The sequence below is a fragment of the Gobio gobio genome (assembly GCF_949357685.1).
Source record: "Gobio gobio genome assembly, chromosome: 15".
In the NCBI taxonomy this organism is placed as follows: domain Eukaryota; kingdom Metazoa; phylum Chordata; class Actinopteri; order Cypriniformes; family Gobionidae; genus Gobio; species Gobio gobio.
Window position 1 is genome coordinate 6,571,496 of NC_137108.1, and position 15,703 is coordinate 6,587,198.

The 15,703-nt window shown below is 36.1% G+C and overlaps 1 long non-coding RNA gene across 1 annotated transcript; it reads right to left on the minus strand.

Moving 5' to 3' along the window:
- Positions 1 to 756: 756 nt before the first annotated feature.
- On the minus strand, positions 757 to 6,776 carry LOC307138264. The gene is made up of 3 exons (XR_013818007.1): positions 6,250 to 6,776; positions 3,637 to 3,923; positions 757 to 3,539 (listed from the first exon to the last, which is right to left on the minus strand). It is a non-coding gene; the product is annotated as an uncharacterized lncRNA (long non-coding RNA).
- Positions 6,777 to 15,703: the final 8,927 nt, after the last annotated feature.

Sequence of the window (15,703 nt, forward strand, 5' to 3'; positions counted from 1 at the left end):
TGATATAGGCCATTATACTACAGGGGTAGAATTGCATGAACTGTTCAACTGAGGATGTGGGAGATTTGACCAGAGGTGGCCAGCATCATGAGGAGATGACTCAAAAAATGACTTGGGCAATTATTTTAGGAAGATGACGTCTTTTGGCCACTACTGTAGATCTTTTAGATTGTAAGTGACTGGTGTGTTTATTCACTCCACTAGGGGACGCCATGGCATTTGATTTAGAACAGTTCTTCAATGGTTTTGCTTCAGGGCTGGAGATTAAGCAGTGAGCCTGCGACACAATTGAATATTGGACTAAAATAAACAAAAGTCTCCCTTAAATCGGACACTGACATGTAATTAATACAATACAATGCTGTAGTTTGATTGGACGCACAGCCTTGAAAGTAAAAAAAACAATATTGGATGTCAACAAGCCTATTTGTTGGTTTTATCCTAACTATGCACAATTATTCGGTGAGTGTCATTGTATTATTTGTATTTAAGGATTGTTTTTTTCCCTCCGTTGTCTGCAGTGACATCAGTGTTTTGTAAGTTATCCTTGTGAAACAGAAGTGCTTAATTTTATTGAATATGCACTTAAAATGTTAAGTATATTTTTTACAAAACTGAACTTGCAGATGATACAGTATCAATGAAATAAAAGGCCACTTAAGTATACTTAAAGAGAGTACACTTCCATGACTTTCTCAACACTTAAGTACACGTTTAAAAAGCGCTCTTGTAATAATTAAAAGAATATATATATATATATTTATTTGATCTTTATTTAACCAGGATAATCTCTCTTTCACAGGAGTGTCCTGGCCAAGAATGGGCAGCAATTACAATCACAAACTTACAAGACAAAACAAAACAATTTTTAAAACACTTAAACACAATTTCACATCATTGAGTCTTCTTCAAGTGACCGAATAATAGATTTAAAATGTTCCAAAACACAGGAGTTTGTCATTTCAATTCCATTTGGAGTAGATTCCCGGTGCTGCATACGCAAAAGCCCTTTTCCCCAGTTCAGTTCTAACAAACGGAACAGAAAGAGTATAACAATTTTGAGACCGAAGGGAATATTTCCCAACACTTTTCTGTTGATTAAGACAACCTAGATATGAAGGCAACAGCCCCAGATCTAGTTTTATAAATAATTAGATACCAGTGCATTTTCCTTCTAATGGACAGAGAAGGCCAAGCTACTCTGTTATACAAAGTGCAATGATGAGTTAAAGGTTTACAATCTGATATAAATCTTAGAGCACTATGATAAATGGCATCCAAGGAAGAGACGATGAGAAGAAGCAAATTGATTCACCAAATCACCGTAATCAAGTACAGGCAAAAAAGTAGCAGAAACTAACCTCTTTCTTACATTAAATGAAATTAAAACCCAAGCTTTATCTTGAATTTTTTCTTTAACTTTAAGCCAAAAGATAACGTATCATCAACAATGATGCCAAGATATTTATACTCTTTCACTAACTCAATCACATTACCTTGTAAAGTCTGGAGAGGAATACGATTATCTACTACCTTTCTCGAGCTTGAAAATAACATAAGCTTGGTTTTATCAGCGTTTAAAACAAATTTTTGTGTATGAAGTCGTGACTGAATCACATGAAGCTTGAGCAAGGCTTGCTGTTTCGAAGGTGCACCACAATACATGACAGTGTCATCTGCGTAAAAGTGAAAATTTACTTCCTGAATATCACAATCAAGACTTTATGTAGATAGTAAATAAAAGAGGCCCCAACACAGATCCTTGGGGAACACCCTTAACAATCTCCGATAGTCCTGAATGTTTACCCTCAGCTTGAACACATTGAGTTCTTCCACTTAAATCATTTTTAAACCAGAAAATAACATGATTAGGTAAACCAATATCACATATTACATCTTTATTTAGTTCATTTTAAATCCTTGTTTTAATAATCCTTTGTTGTGTTTTAAAGAAGTACACTTATCTTGATGTGCTGACTAACATACTAAAGCACATGTACAAAACTTGATTATAATTGTAACTGTTGTGTGTTATTTGATATTACATTTAAAGTTAAAATATTTTGTGTAAATGTAAATTGCAGCTTCATTCCAATTGTGTAATTACAAATATACATAGTTCGTGACATACAGGTTTTAATGTAAATATATATTTTAGTTTATCTTTAATATGCTTGTCAGTACATTCTGCGAAAAAAACAAAAAACATATTTCATTTGACAATACGTAAAGGGGAATACCCCTGGTAAATATGAACAAAGCTGACTGAACATTTGTTTTTTCTGTGTATCTCTTAGTCTTTCATTCAAAATATTCACAAAAAACTAACCTTTAAGGTCAAATAGTTCATAAAACTAAAAATATATGCGTTCCACAATTATTGGCAGCCCTTCATTTAATACTTTTATCCTCCCTTTGCCAAAATAACAGCTCTGGATCTTCTCCTCAAATGCGTAATAATGTTGATGAACATGTGGCAAGAGATCAGAGACCATTCCTCCATCCACAATCTCCAGATCCTTCAGATTCAGAGCTCTGTGCTCGTGGACTCTTCTTCAGCTCATCCCACAGGTTTTTTGATGGGGTTTTGGTCAGAGGTCTGCTCCGTCCATGGCAAAACCTTCATTCTGTGGTCAGTGAACCTATTCTGAGATGTGCTTTTGATCATTGTCCTGCAGGAAGATCCAACCACGGCCCGGTTTTAGCTTCCTTACAGGGTCAGTCAGGTGTTGATTTAACATCTGCTGGTACTTGGAGTTTATGAGACCGTGGATCCTAACCCTTGTCCAGGGTCTTTTGAAGAAAATTAGCCACACAGTGTTAAAGATCCACCACCATACTTGATGTATACATTTCTACCCACCTCTGGTGGTTTTCCAGTAAGCTTTATTTTGGCCTCATCTGACCATAAACCCCAGTCCCACTGAAAGTCCCAGTAATGTCTGGCAAACTGTAGGTGCATGAGATTGCCATTTGATGTCACCAAAGGCTTTTTATTGCAACCTCCACAAGTTGTGGTTATATAGAAGAGGTCTGAGGAGACTTTCTGACCCCAAGACCCCAACTAGCATCTGCAGTTTTCCAACTTTTAACCTTGCAGACTCAAACCATCCTCCTCAGTGTGTGTGGGGCCAATAAAGACAGGTATTGTTACCCTCTCCAGTTGATTTTAATTATTACCTAGATAGTGGAAATGAGTATTCCAACAATTAAACTATTATCTTATAGCCATTTTATGATTTGTGCATCTCAACAACCTTTTGTCGCACATCATTACTGTATTCTCAGGTCTTTCTCATAATGATGGATGACTATAGAAATCTGGCCTTTGTGTCACTTCATTTTTACAGCCCAGTGAAACAGGAAGTCATGACGTGTCACTTAAAGGTGCACAATGCAACTTTTCCGTCCGCTAGAGGTCGTCTATTGAAAACAAAGGCGTAGCTTGGTGACGTGGGACATGTGGTCTTACCCTCACAGCCGGTGGAAAAGAGTCGGGATAGGAATCATGTTCATGTGATTACCCACTGCTGTATCTGCTGTTTATATGAATCAAACAACGAGAGAAAAACAGAAAATCACTCACTGCTCTCGACTGAACAACTTTAGTAGCTTTAATAAGAACACATTTCTTACTTGAATGCTGTTGAATGCTCTGGCCGAGGAGATAAACATGACGGACTGTGTACAGCTCACTGAGGGGCGGAGTCTGTCAGCAGTCATGGGCGTGGCCTAAGCATATGTGACGTCTCATTGGGCAGTTAAGTCTAATTCACGTTTCGGGTCAGGCTGGTCTTGAGGCTTCAACTGCTGATTTTTGAGTAGTTGAGTTTTTAGGGTTAGGACTGTTCCTTTGACGGGAATGTTGTGCCTTTCAGAAACACACGGACACTTGGCTTTGCATGACGGGGGAACATTTGGAGCTGAAACAAAAAGAAAGAACAGAAAAACAAAGGTAAAAGAGACAGGAGAAACGAGTACAACAAAACGAGGGACAAATTGATTGCAATCACAAGAACCGAGACGGCACGCATAAACATTTCAATAACAGGGACGGAGAGTAAACAGATGCGTCTTTAATTGAGTTTTAGACTTGGGATGAGATGGAATTCCTCAGAGATGTTGGGAGAGTGAATTCCAGCCTGTAAAGGTCGTAGCCCTGCTAGACGCACCACCCAAGATGAACTTGGCAACCACTAAGAAATGCAGCGAAGGACTGAAGATGAATCACATCAGATAAACTTCGCAGCATTAGACCATTAGGGCTTTAAATGGTCATTAGAATGTTTTTGCAATAATCGTCCTGGTGCCAGTGGAGAAGCCTATGGGATGGATGTTGAGTTTGTTAAGCTGTGGTCACATTAGCGACATTTCAGCAAGACTTTATATTCGTGTGACACATAAGTTGAACATGAGCGAAACATATGGAAGCAAATGTCTGCCACAAAACAAAAAAAATCTCGGTAAATCATTATGACAACGTGAAACGATGAAATGCAAAGTTATATTTATGAAATGAAAAGTGGAAATTGTCAATTATTAGTTGAAAAGTTATAATTGTGACATTAAAAGAAAATATATTATTTATGTCAAAAATAATTTGTCATAATTAGGACTTTTTTTTTAATTATGACCTGCTAATTCATATTTTGAATATGAATTATATTCACAATTATGACATACTAAGTTGACACAAGTTGAAATTTTGACCAAAAGTAGACGTTTTTACATACTAAATCATATTTTTTTTTTTTTACATTTTCATTGTGGTCATTATGGCAAAAAGTAAAATTTTTGGTCAATTGACATAAAAAGTCGAAATTATGACAAAAAGTTGAAATTGACATACTATGTCCTAATTGTTAATTTTTTTTTAATTATGACGGAGTATATTAATATATTTTTTTATTATGACAAAAAGTTTAAACTATGAGATGAAGTTGAAATTATGAAATACTGAGTATATTAATATATTTTTTTATTATGACAAAAGGTTTAAACTATGAGATGAAGTTGAAATTATGAAATACTGAGTATATTGATATATTTTTTTATCATGACAAAAGGTTTAAACTATGAGATGAAGTTGAAATTATAACATACTAAGTCATAATTACGACATGAAATTATGACAGTCAAAATATGACTTCGTAATTTAAATTATTGAAATTGAAAAAAGTTGAAATTGAGATGGTTGAAATTCTGACATACTAAGTTAGTTACGAGATGAAAATATGAAAATGACAATGGCATACTAAGTAGATTTTGACGTAGTCATAATTGTGACCAGAAAAGTAAACAAATTGAATTTTTTTTTAATTATTCAAATTATGACATGCTAATTCATATTTATGAGATGACATACTAAGTCAAAATATTTATTTTTTATTGACAAAGAATTGAAATTGACATACTAAGTAAATTACGAGATTAAAATATGAAATTGACAATGTCTTAATGACATACTAAGTAGAGATTTTGACAGTCATAATTATGAAATGAAAAGTTAAAAATTGACAAAAAGTTTAAATTATGACATGCTAATTCATATTTATGAGCTTTTGACAAAGTTATAATTAAGAAATGAAAAGTTAAAGATTGACAAAAAAAATCTAAATTATGACATACTAAGTCAAAATATTTATTTTTTATTATGAACAAAGTTGAAATTATGAGATAGTTGAAATTATGACAAAAAATATGAAATTATGACATACTGAGTATATTAATATAATAATTTTGATGATGACAAAAAGTCAAAATTATGAGAAAAAGTCAAAATTACAAAAGTACATTTTAAATAAAGTACAGCTTCTTTTATATGTGCACGTCATAATTTTAAAATTTTATTCAAATAAAATATATTTTTTAATTATGTCACTTACAGGATGAAAAAATGAAATTGACAATGTCATAATGACATACCAAGTAGAACTTTTGACTTAAGTCATAATCATGACATTAAAAGTTGAAATTGACAAAAAGTTGAAATGACGACATGCTAATTTATATGAGATGCAAAGTTGAAATTATAGCATACTAAGTCATAATTTAGATTTTTATGACAAAAAGTGTAAATTATGAGATAATGTTGAAATTATGACAGTCATAATTATGATTTTTAGCATGTCATAATTTCAATTTAGTTTGTCATCATTTTGACTTTTCATCTCATAAATATGACTAACTGTGTCATAATTTAGACTTTTTATCTCATAATTATGAGTTACCAAAATCATTTTTTCTTACGTGGTGATAATGGACTTCCATATGAACGCACGGATTCCTGTTGAAATGACTGGATTTCTCCTGTGAAACTGAGTAACTGAGCTGAGTTCTTGACATATTGTAACTTTTTTGGTAAACTTTTAATACTAAAGATCTAGACAAACCCATTTCGTCCAATAACTCTCCTGTTCAAATAATATAAAAAACCCAACTATTTCTCTCTCTTCATTGTGGATTGCAGATGATTTGAAATGTTCAGTGCGGGTCGTTCTGCTGTGGAAACTGACACATGATCACGGTTAGCATTGGTCATTCTCAGTCCTTTAGGTATTTGTAAAGATTCGAGCAGTTGTCCACATTCCCCGTTCAGTGCCAGCATGGGAGAAAAGAGAGAAGAAGATTTCAATAGCCAGTTCAGTAGCGGCCTTGTAAAGAAAGGTGGATATGGAGCGGAAATAATACAGAATCCTGTCCAAGCATCTGACTGAATACACCACCATTTAAACTAGGACAGCATGACACTGAAAGCCTCAAACCCTTTGGACGCTGTTCATATGTTTTACAGCAGCGCCTTAAATATCTCAGGGTAAATAAGTCCACTTACTTACATCCAATTAAGCACTTTGTCTAAGTTTATATTTGCTGCTTAATGGCCTTTAAGTGAACGACTTGCATTTGTGTTTGCTTTTTTTCTCTGTCACATAAAGCTCGACTGTGGTCTGTGTAACCACCGATTCACAGCAATGTTTCTCATTTTAACACACTTGCTGTGTTACAAAGCCAGGTAAAGTTCCTACATAGCCAGCATTTTAAGGGATCATCGGATTAAAGACGAAAATTCTGTCATTAGTTCATCAATCCCGTAAGACCTTCATTCATCTTCAGAACACAAATGATTAAAAAATATATTTTTGATGAAATCTGAGAGCTCTCTGACCCTCCATAGACAGCAATTTAACCCCTAGGAGTCTGAGCTGTTTTGGGGCCCTTTAGAAGTTTTGACATGCTCTGACATTTGTGTTTTTTTCAGTTGCTTATAAACACATTAATGGCAAAAGTGGACACTGTATTCAGCACAAACTGGGCTACAATAATATCTAAGCAACATGTATGTACATGCTTGTATTTTTGAGAGAAAAATGTTTATGCATGGTTTTTGAGAAAACAAAAAAAATTGGTTTTAAAATTAAGGCCTCAAAACACACAATAGATATGTGTTCACAAGACTTTTGACTCATGGGTGTATTGGCCTAGAGTCAAATACACTTTTTTGCTTTAAACTGGTGTGAGAATCATTGAGCCTACTCATTCACATAAAACAATAAATTGGGTTACACTTTATTTCGATAGTCCACTTTAAATATTCTACTAACTATAAGTAACTTTACAACTACATGTCAACTAACTGTCATTAGAGTATTAGTTGACTGTCAGTAGACTGGTAGGTTATGGTTAGGTGTTAGGGTTCGGGTTAGTAGAATAAGTTGAATTGTAGTTGCCAAGTTACTTATAGTCAGTAGAATGTCTTTTGGGGGACCAACAAAATAAAGTTTTAGTAAATATTAATCAGACAGTCTACAAATACTCTAATGACAGTTAGTTGACATGTAGTTGCAAAGTTACTTATAGTTAGTAGAATGTCTAAAGTGGACTATCAAAATAAAGTGTTACCATAAATTGTTTTAAAATTTGTAAGACAAAGCCTTTACAAGGCCCGTATGCGAGGAGGCGTGATATCTAATGAATAATGATGGAGATCCACTGAGAGGACAAAAGAACACAATAACCCGCATAATGAGCTGCATAATGAATGAGCTTAATTCAGGTGTGTGACTGAGAGCAACAGGACATATATTATAAATTGTACTTATCTAGTAAATGCATCTTGATTTAAAGTCCTCGTGAAATCAAAATTGATCATATTTACTTTGTTAACGCAAATTGCTAGTTTTGTGGTGAACAATCCATCCGTGCAAGTCAATCCGCATCAAAAAATTATTTGGCTTCGTAATCTTTAATCAAAATCTGAAAATGCTCTTCCCCTCTACATTGGTTGGCCTTTTTTGATGACGTCTGTTTGACGGCTTGGGCTTCGACACCGACATGCCATCATTAAACACGTCCATCCAACTGACAATCTGCTGCCCGCGAGCTAATAAACAGAGATGGCGAGGAGGTGCGTTTTCTGAATGAAACGCCTACGTTTCTATATCCAATCAGGTCACAGGGAGGAAAAAACAAACCACGCCCTCTGTTCTGCTCATTTAGTATTCCGTTTCTCTCGGAAATACGTCAAATCACTGAAATAAAGTCGGTTGCAATTTCCAGTTCACTGGGACTTTAAGAATGTTTAAATAATTAGATGAGAAACAAGACAAAATTACTAAGAGCATTTTTTCTACATTTTTTGTACTATTTTTTGTTTTGTTTTTGAAAGTAGTCTCATGCTAAAAAATTTAATAATAAATAATTAAAATTAAGACATTTTATGCTATTTATACAAAACGAAATTCGCTTTAAAGAAAGCAGTTCACTTTCTACAAAACAATACAAATCACTTTCTACAAAACAAAACTCCAGAATCATTTATTTAGAATGTAGTCAACAAAGGCCTATTATATTTGAACTGATCAAAAGATTTGACTACACTGAAAAAAATGCTCTTCTTATTTAGTTGAAAATTGTACTTATCTAGTAAATGCATCTTGATTTAAGAATGTTTAAATATTTAGACTAGAAACAAGACACAAATTACAAAGAGCATTTTTTCAAAAATTTTTGTACTATTTTTTATGTTTTTGAAAGTAGTATCATGCTAAAAAATTAAATAATAAATAATTAAAATTAAAGGGGTCATAGAATGACATTTTTGTACAAGTTAATATGATTCTTTAGTGTCTAAATGAAAAGTTTGTAATATACTTTAATTAAAAATTCTCATTGGTATTGTAAGAAAACACTCATTTTACCTGGTCAAAACCAGCTTAGTTTTCAGCAAGTCATTTCAGTGTATGTGACTTTAAATGATAATGAGCTTTGCTGACCCCGCCCCCTCTGCTCTGTGGGGCGTTCGGTTCGACCCGACATAACACCACAACACACGTGGAGTGTTGCCTTGACAACATTTGAGGGTATATTTTCGAGAAATAATGGCAACGGGAGTCTCTGAGGACACATCTGAGCAACATTATCATTTTGAACCGGAGTCGGACCAGGAACAGATGACGAACGTTTCTGAATGGTTGGTTAACGTCATGTCACTTTGATCTATCTTTGTACTGGCAGAGTAGCGTAGTTGCTATGTGTTTACTGATGTGTTAGTTCATTGACAGATTGTTATGTTATAAGATTTTTTTTTTTTACATTACTTCTTAATCAGTAACAGACACCGTTATAAACCATGTACCAAAGTAAGCTTAGTGTAGTGTTACCACGTTAACTTTATCACCCGAGTAACTTACACAGTTTGTAATAACAAACATAACACGTTGTTCATTATAAACGTGGGATTATGAATTATATTGAGAACGTCATACACAGAAAGCATGCCGTAATGCAACTTACCATGTAAACTTTAGCCTCATTCATCGTGAAGCGTGCAAGCGATTTGCAAAGATTAATATAAAGGTTAATAAAACGTTACACTCACATCTTCCTGAGGTGCAGCAGGAACTCAATCCTTTTTTCAAGAGCAGCTTATTAGCAAAACCTGCTTTATTCTGACGCTCGTTTATAAAGCAGTCTGCTGAGAAATGATTCACGCAAACATTGCCGTTGATCGGGGGGAATATTCCCTTCTAAAACAAAACTCAGCAGCCACTGGGTCTTCAGCGGTTCGGATTTAGGAACATCAAAATGACTGCTGTGTTCGTTATTACACCCAACAACACAACACCACAATCGCTTAGACGCCATTCTGCTCCAGAGTATCAACAATGGCGGACTGATGACAGCTCGCTCAGGGCGGGTCTGTGTTGAAACGCTGCTGTCAATCAACAATCGTAGGAGGGGCGTACACCGTGTAACGTCACACGGTCAGACGGCTCGATTTGAGACAGGGGAAAATATATAACGAGATTAAAAAAAAACACTGGATGTATTTTTATCATTATAGGATGGTTGTGTACAGGCACTGCCAACACACATTTCCGTATAATCAACTTGTAAAAGTGCATGTACCATTCTATGACCCCTTTAAGATACAATTTATACAAAACGAAATTCACTTTAAAGAAAGCAATTCACTTTCTGCAAAACAAAAAAATTCACTTCCTACAAAACTCGATATTAACACGTTGAAGGTCCAGAAAGGCAGTTAAAATAGTCCATGTGACTCCAGTGGTTCAACCTTAATGTTATGAAGCGACGATAATTCGTTTTTGTGCGCAAAAACAAACAAAAATAACTAATTTATCCAACAAATTCTTCGTCTGTGTCAGTCTCGTCAACAAAATTGAAATTCGTTAATTTTGTTTGTTTTTGCGCACAAAAACTATTCTCGTCGCTTCATAAAATTAAAGTTGAACCACTGTGGGGCGAGAGCCGTGAGAGAGTGGCAAGAGGCCGGTGCGTGATGGATGATGAGCGCCAGCTGCGTTTCACACCGATCTCGCGGCTCTCGCACGGTTCAAGACGAGTTGAACATTTACATGTCCCCCCCCCCCCCCCCCAGATTCCTGATTGTTTGAAATATTACGCTTTTACAAGAAATCAAGGAAAGATACTCCGTCATTTATGGTCATATGGATAAGAGTAAGACGGATTCTTCATTCTTTCGGATTTGAGTCTAGTTTTACTTGTGTACTCTGTACACTTACAATAAAAACAAATCATTGTGCTTTTGTAAAATATAGAAAACTTAGGCCTACAGGATGCTGCTTTCTGGCGTCCTGGTTTTCTTTCTGTGAAGTTTGTGGAGTGTGTCATAAAAATTAACCGAAACTCAGCGTATAGGCTACTAGCAAGCTCTTGCGTGCATCTGAACTCTTGTTTTGGGTTAGTGTATAGATCGTCTCTTCTGCTCTTTTTCTTGTTGTTAGCAAACAGCGTTGCATTACCGTGAGCGCCCCCTTCTGGATTGGAGTGTGGATCGCCTGTGACTGACTGTATTCATCATCTGACTGTATGCATCGACCCGTGATGGCCGTACTGGGATGGTTTCGGAATACATGTATCGTTATACCTAATTTTATTACCCCTTTAACAAAAACGCTTGGTTCTATACCTTATTTTGCAAGCTATTTTCTGTGAATGTGCCAGATTTCTGATTCATTAGCTGCTATAGGGAAATGAGAAGAATAACAGCGCAGTAAACAGTAAAAATATTTGTGGTACAAAACACTGTGTTTATGATTATGATAATAAATTAAAATAATATGACAACAAATGCCAGTTTGTAATATAAAGCAGCATAACCGACCTGATCTAATGGGGAAATGTTACAAGTTGGCAATTTCTTATAAATTCATATGATGTGAATAGTACAAAAAAATAAGCTTTTTAGAAAAAAGTAGGTCCACACCTAAACACACCCTTCTCTTGGCGCAAGCAGATCATGCGAAAACGTACAAATGAGATCATACAAATTCATATGAATTAGTTACCATTTCGCAAAACGTAAAATAGTTATGAATTGCCATGAGATTGTGTTAGTATAATAATTTTGTTCGGCTAAAATAACTGGAAGTGAATGACATCAGAAGCCCGACACATTTAAAGGGGTGATGAATTGAGAAATCAACTTTTCCTTTGAGCCTTTTATATATAAATGTTCATCGTGATATAAGAATATCCTGTAAGTTTCGGCGCTGAAAACGTCCTTGTTAGTCAAAGAAAAGCTTTTATTGACACCAGGCCCAGCAAACGCTCGATCTCAGAATATGTCGACCATTGACGTCAAAGAATGCAGAAAAGCCACCTCAACAGAAGAAGAAGAACACCTAATTCTGTAGCCCCGCCCACCGACTCATGGAGCTAAACGGATCGCGTTACCGAGCAATAAACATGCTGAAGATAGCAAGATATTGCGCTGTGCCTGGTTGTGTAAGAACACAGTTGCTGCATAAGCTTCCTTCGGATTCTAATTTTGGAAATGTGTTGTTGAACTTTCTTTTTAATGAATATCCAGCTCTCGTGGGGAAGATATTGCACGTCTGTTCCTTCATTTGACCGCGGATTCGTTTGTAAACAAGAGACTGGATTTGCAGACAGGATGAGATTACATGAACGAATGAAGCAACACACTAATGCGAGTAAAAAATGTTTTTACATGTGATAGTATTGCATTGTTACAGATCAAATACAATGGTACATCGTGTACGTGTCTAAATAAACATAGCTTACCACTATCACAGGGCTTGCAAAGCCCAACGTCCCAGGGATGTGTGTTGTTCACTCTCTTGACTTGATATTTGAAGGAAAAATACAATCGTGGAAGTTTTTGCTGTCTGCAACGTACTTGGCGCACGCGCGCGTGTGTGTGTGTGTGTGTGTGTGTGTGATGCACGGTTCACGCTTATATCCACCGATCGGGCGGGCCAAGTAATGTAAAATAACATTCATATTAATCGCGGGTGGATGAGAGATAAATCATTGTGTTTGTTTGATAAAGACATTTCGCAAGCCCTGAGGGACGAATCATTCCATTTGCCGCTTTCAAAACAATTCTCACCGGGGAGCTGAAGCACATTAAATATGAAAATTGTATCCAATTCTAGCAGTGGGCATTTACTTCCAAGTCTTCAGTGCGGCACGTTAAAACCGAGCGTGTCTTGAGAGAGGCTGAAAACCATGGCAGAAAATAGCCTATTACTTATTCATTATGATTTTTTTTTATGTAAAAACCACGCAAATGTCACAAGTTGACCTCAGACAACAGTATAAAAAAATAAATAAGTTCATGACCCCTTGAAGTTTCAAATGGCTGCACCGCTCAAAAATAAGGTGGATAGAGCAGAAGTGAGATCTCTTCAGATCCGTACAGACAGATGGCGCTGTGGATCAGACCCTGTGAGCCCCAGCTGACCCAGCCCAAGCGAGGCGCAACCTTCCCACACACACGGCTTCAGAATAGGCCCATCTTCTCACGCACTGTGGTGTCTGCTGTCACCTCAGGGATGTCGACTTTCTTTGTGAAGTGACCGCACTGTTGTCCGATCCCGTGGAAAGCCGCTGTCTAGTGCACGAGAAAGGAGTGAAACCAGAAGCCGGTGTGTGCAAAAGCGCTGAGGCATCAGTCAAAAGGACAGAATGATGTCGTAAAAGGTTGGCGGCTCGTGTTTGAATAGGCCTTTGGAAATGTCATCCTTCAGGCCACATTCAGGGATTCAGACGCTCTCTAAACACGCAACACCCACCTCACACCTACACTGGAGCCCAACAGGAAATGAACACCCCAGACAGACCAGTGTCTCGGACGCGCTGAGGAACAAACACAATTCCTTCTTCTCAGCCGTTCTCATACAATAAAGGCCAGTTCAGCCTGTTTGAGGAGTCTCGGTTTATTTAAAACGTCAGTGTTAGCCGGGCATGAAATCCCATAGATTTGTGTCTGGATGGAGTGACCAATTCATTGACTATTTTTGTCTCTTTGCTTATTGTCAGTTTACGCCACAAGACGAACAGCTCTAGCTTTCTGTTCAACCCTGTTATGTGACATTCCCTCTTAAAACCAATGCCTTAATCTTTCTAACATGAGATCATAATTGACCACATGCAGGGCCGGAGTGGGACCCATTTTCAGCCTGGGAGTCTATGCACAAGACCAGCCCATCCACCCCCACAAAACAATGAAATAAATTAGAAGAAACAGTTCTGCAACAATAGTAGCATTATGGGGGATTTCCAAATTGATTCATCAGAATTAGCTGTATTGAACCACAATCACATTTATGCTAAAAATTACTGAAATTGAGTTGAAACAGATAATCAAAAGAAAAAAACTGAACTGAATAAAAATACTAATACTTTGGATAAAAGTGTTTGCCAATGTACCAGACTTCCACCGGAGGCAAGTTGAAGTGAACCCAAGTGCAGTTTATTTACAGATCCAAAGTGAACAGAACATGAACTGATACAAAACAACCGATGACTTGACTTGAAACAGACTTGACGCATGAACAAACACTCACCAACAGTGGGTTACAGGGAACAATACTCGACAAGGACACATGGCAAGGGCTTAAATACACAAAGACTAATGACTAGACAAGACACACCTGTGAACAATCAGGACAATGAACCAATGACAGAACTGAACTGAGAACACATGACTAAAACAACCAATAGGTGTGTTCGACATAGCCGCGTGCAGGCGGGGAGGAGCTGCAAACGGAGACGTGAAGTCAAAAGTGACACTCGTGCTGTGTTTGCATACTTTATCACAGCTGAAGTGAAATAAATGCAATATTTGGCAATAAACAGATGTTTCAGAGACATTATTGTCATGTAATACTTTATGCACTGCTTAATACAGCGTGTGTTTGTAGAATAAACATATAAACCTACACTATCAATGAAGTGGGGTCTACATTTTTTTATCAGTTTTATTTTGATAAACATGACAATATAACATTGCGCCTACATGAAAGGAGGTTTTACTGTTAACCCCCTAGGAGTCTGAGCTGTTTTGAAGCCCTTTAGAAGTTTTGACATGCGCTGACATGCGCTGTTTTTTTTCAGTTGCTTATAAACACATTAATGGCAAAAGTGAAATTACACTGTATTCAGCACAAACTGGGCTACCATAATATCTAAGCAACATGTAGGCTATGTACATGCTTGTATTTGAGAGAAAAATGTTTATGCATGATTTTTGTTAAAACAAAAATTTTTTTTTTAAATGAAGGCCTCAAAAAAACTATAGATATGTGTCCACAAGACTTTTGACTCCAGGGTGTATTTGCATTGAGTTTTTGCTTCAAACTGATGTGAGAATCATTGAGCCTACTCATTCACATACAACAATACATTTGTGAAGTTTTTCTTCACAAAGCCCGTATGCGAGGAGGCGTGATATCTAATGAATAATGATAAGTATCACCTGAGATAACAAAAGAACATAATAACATGCATAATGAGCTGCACAATGAATGAGCTTCATACCTGAGAGAGCAAAAAAATGCTCCTTATCTAGTAAATGCATCTTGATTTAAGAAAGTTTAAATATTTAAACTTGAAACAAGACAAAAATTACTAAGAAGAGCTTTCTTTCTACTTTGTTTTATAAAAATTGTTATGCTTTTAAAAGTAGTCATGCTAAAAAAATTAAATAAGAAATAATTAAAATTAAGATACAATTTATACAAAACGAAATTCACTTTAAAGAAAGCAATTCTCTTTCTACAACACAAAACAAAAAAATCACTTTCTACAAAACAAAACTCAAACAAACTTTGATATTAAATAAAAAGCGTTTGACTGGTACTTTATTTATAGCATATGAGCAGACATTTGCGAATAAAAGCTTTATTGCTGT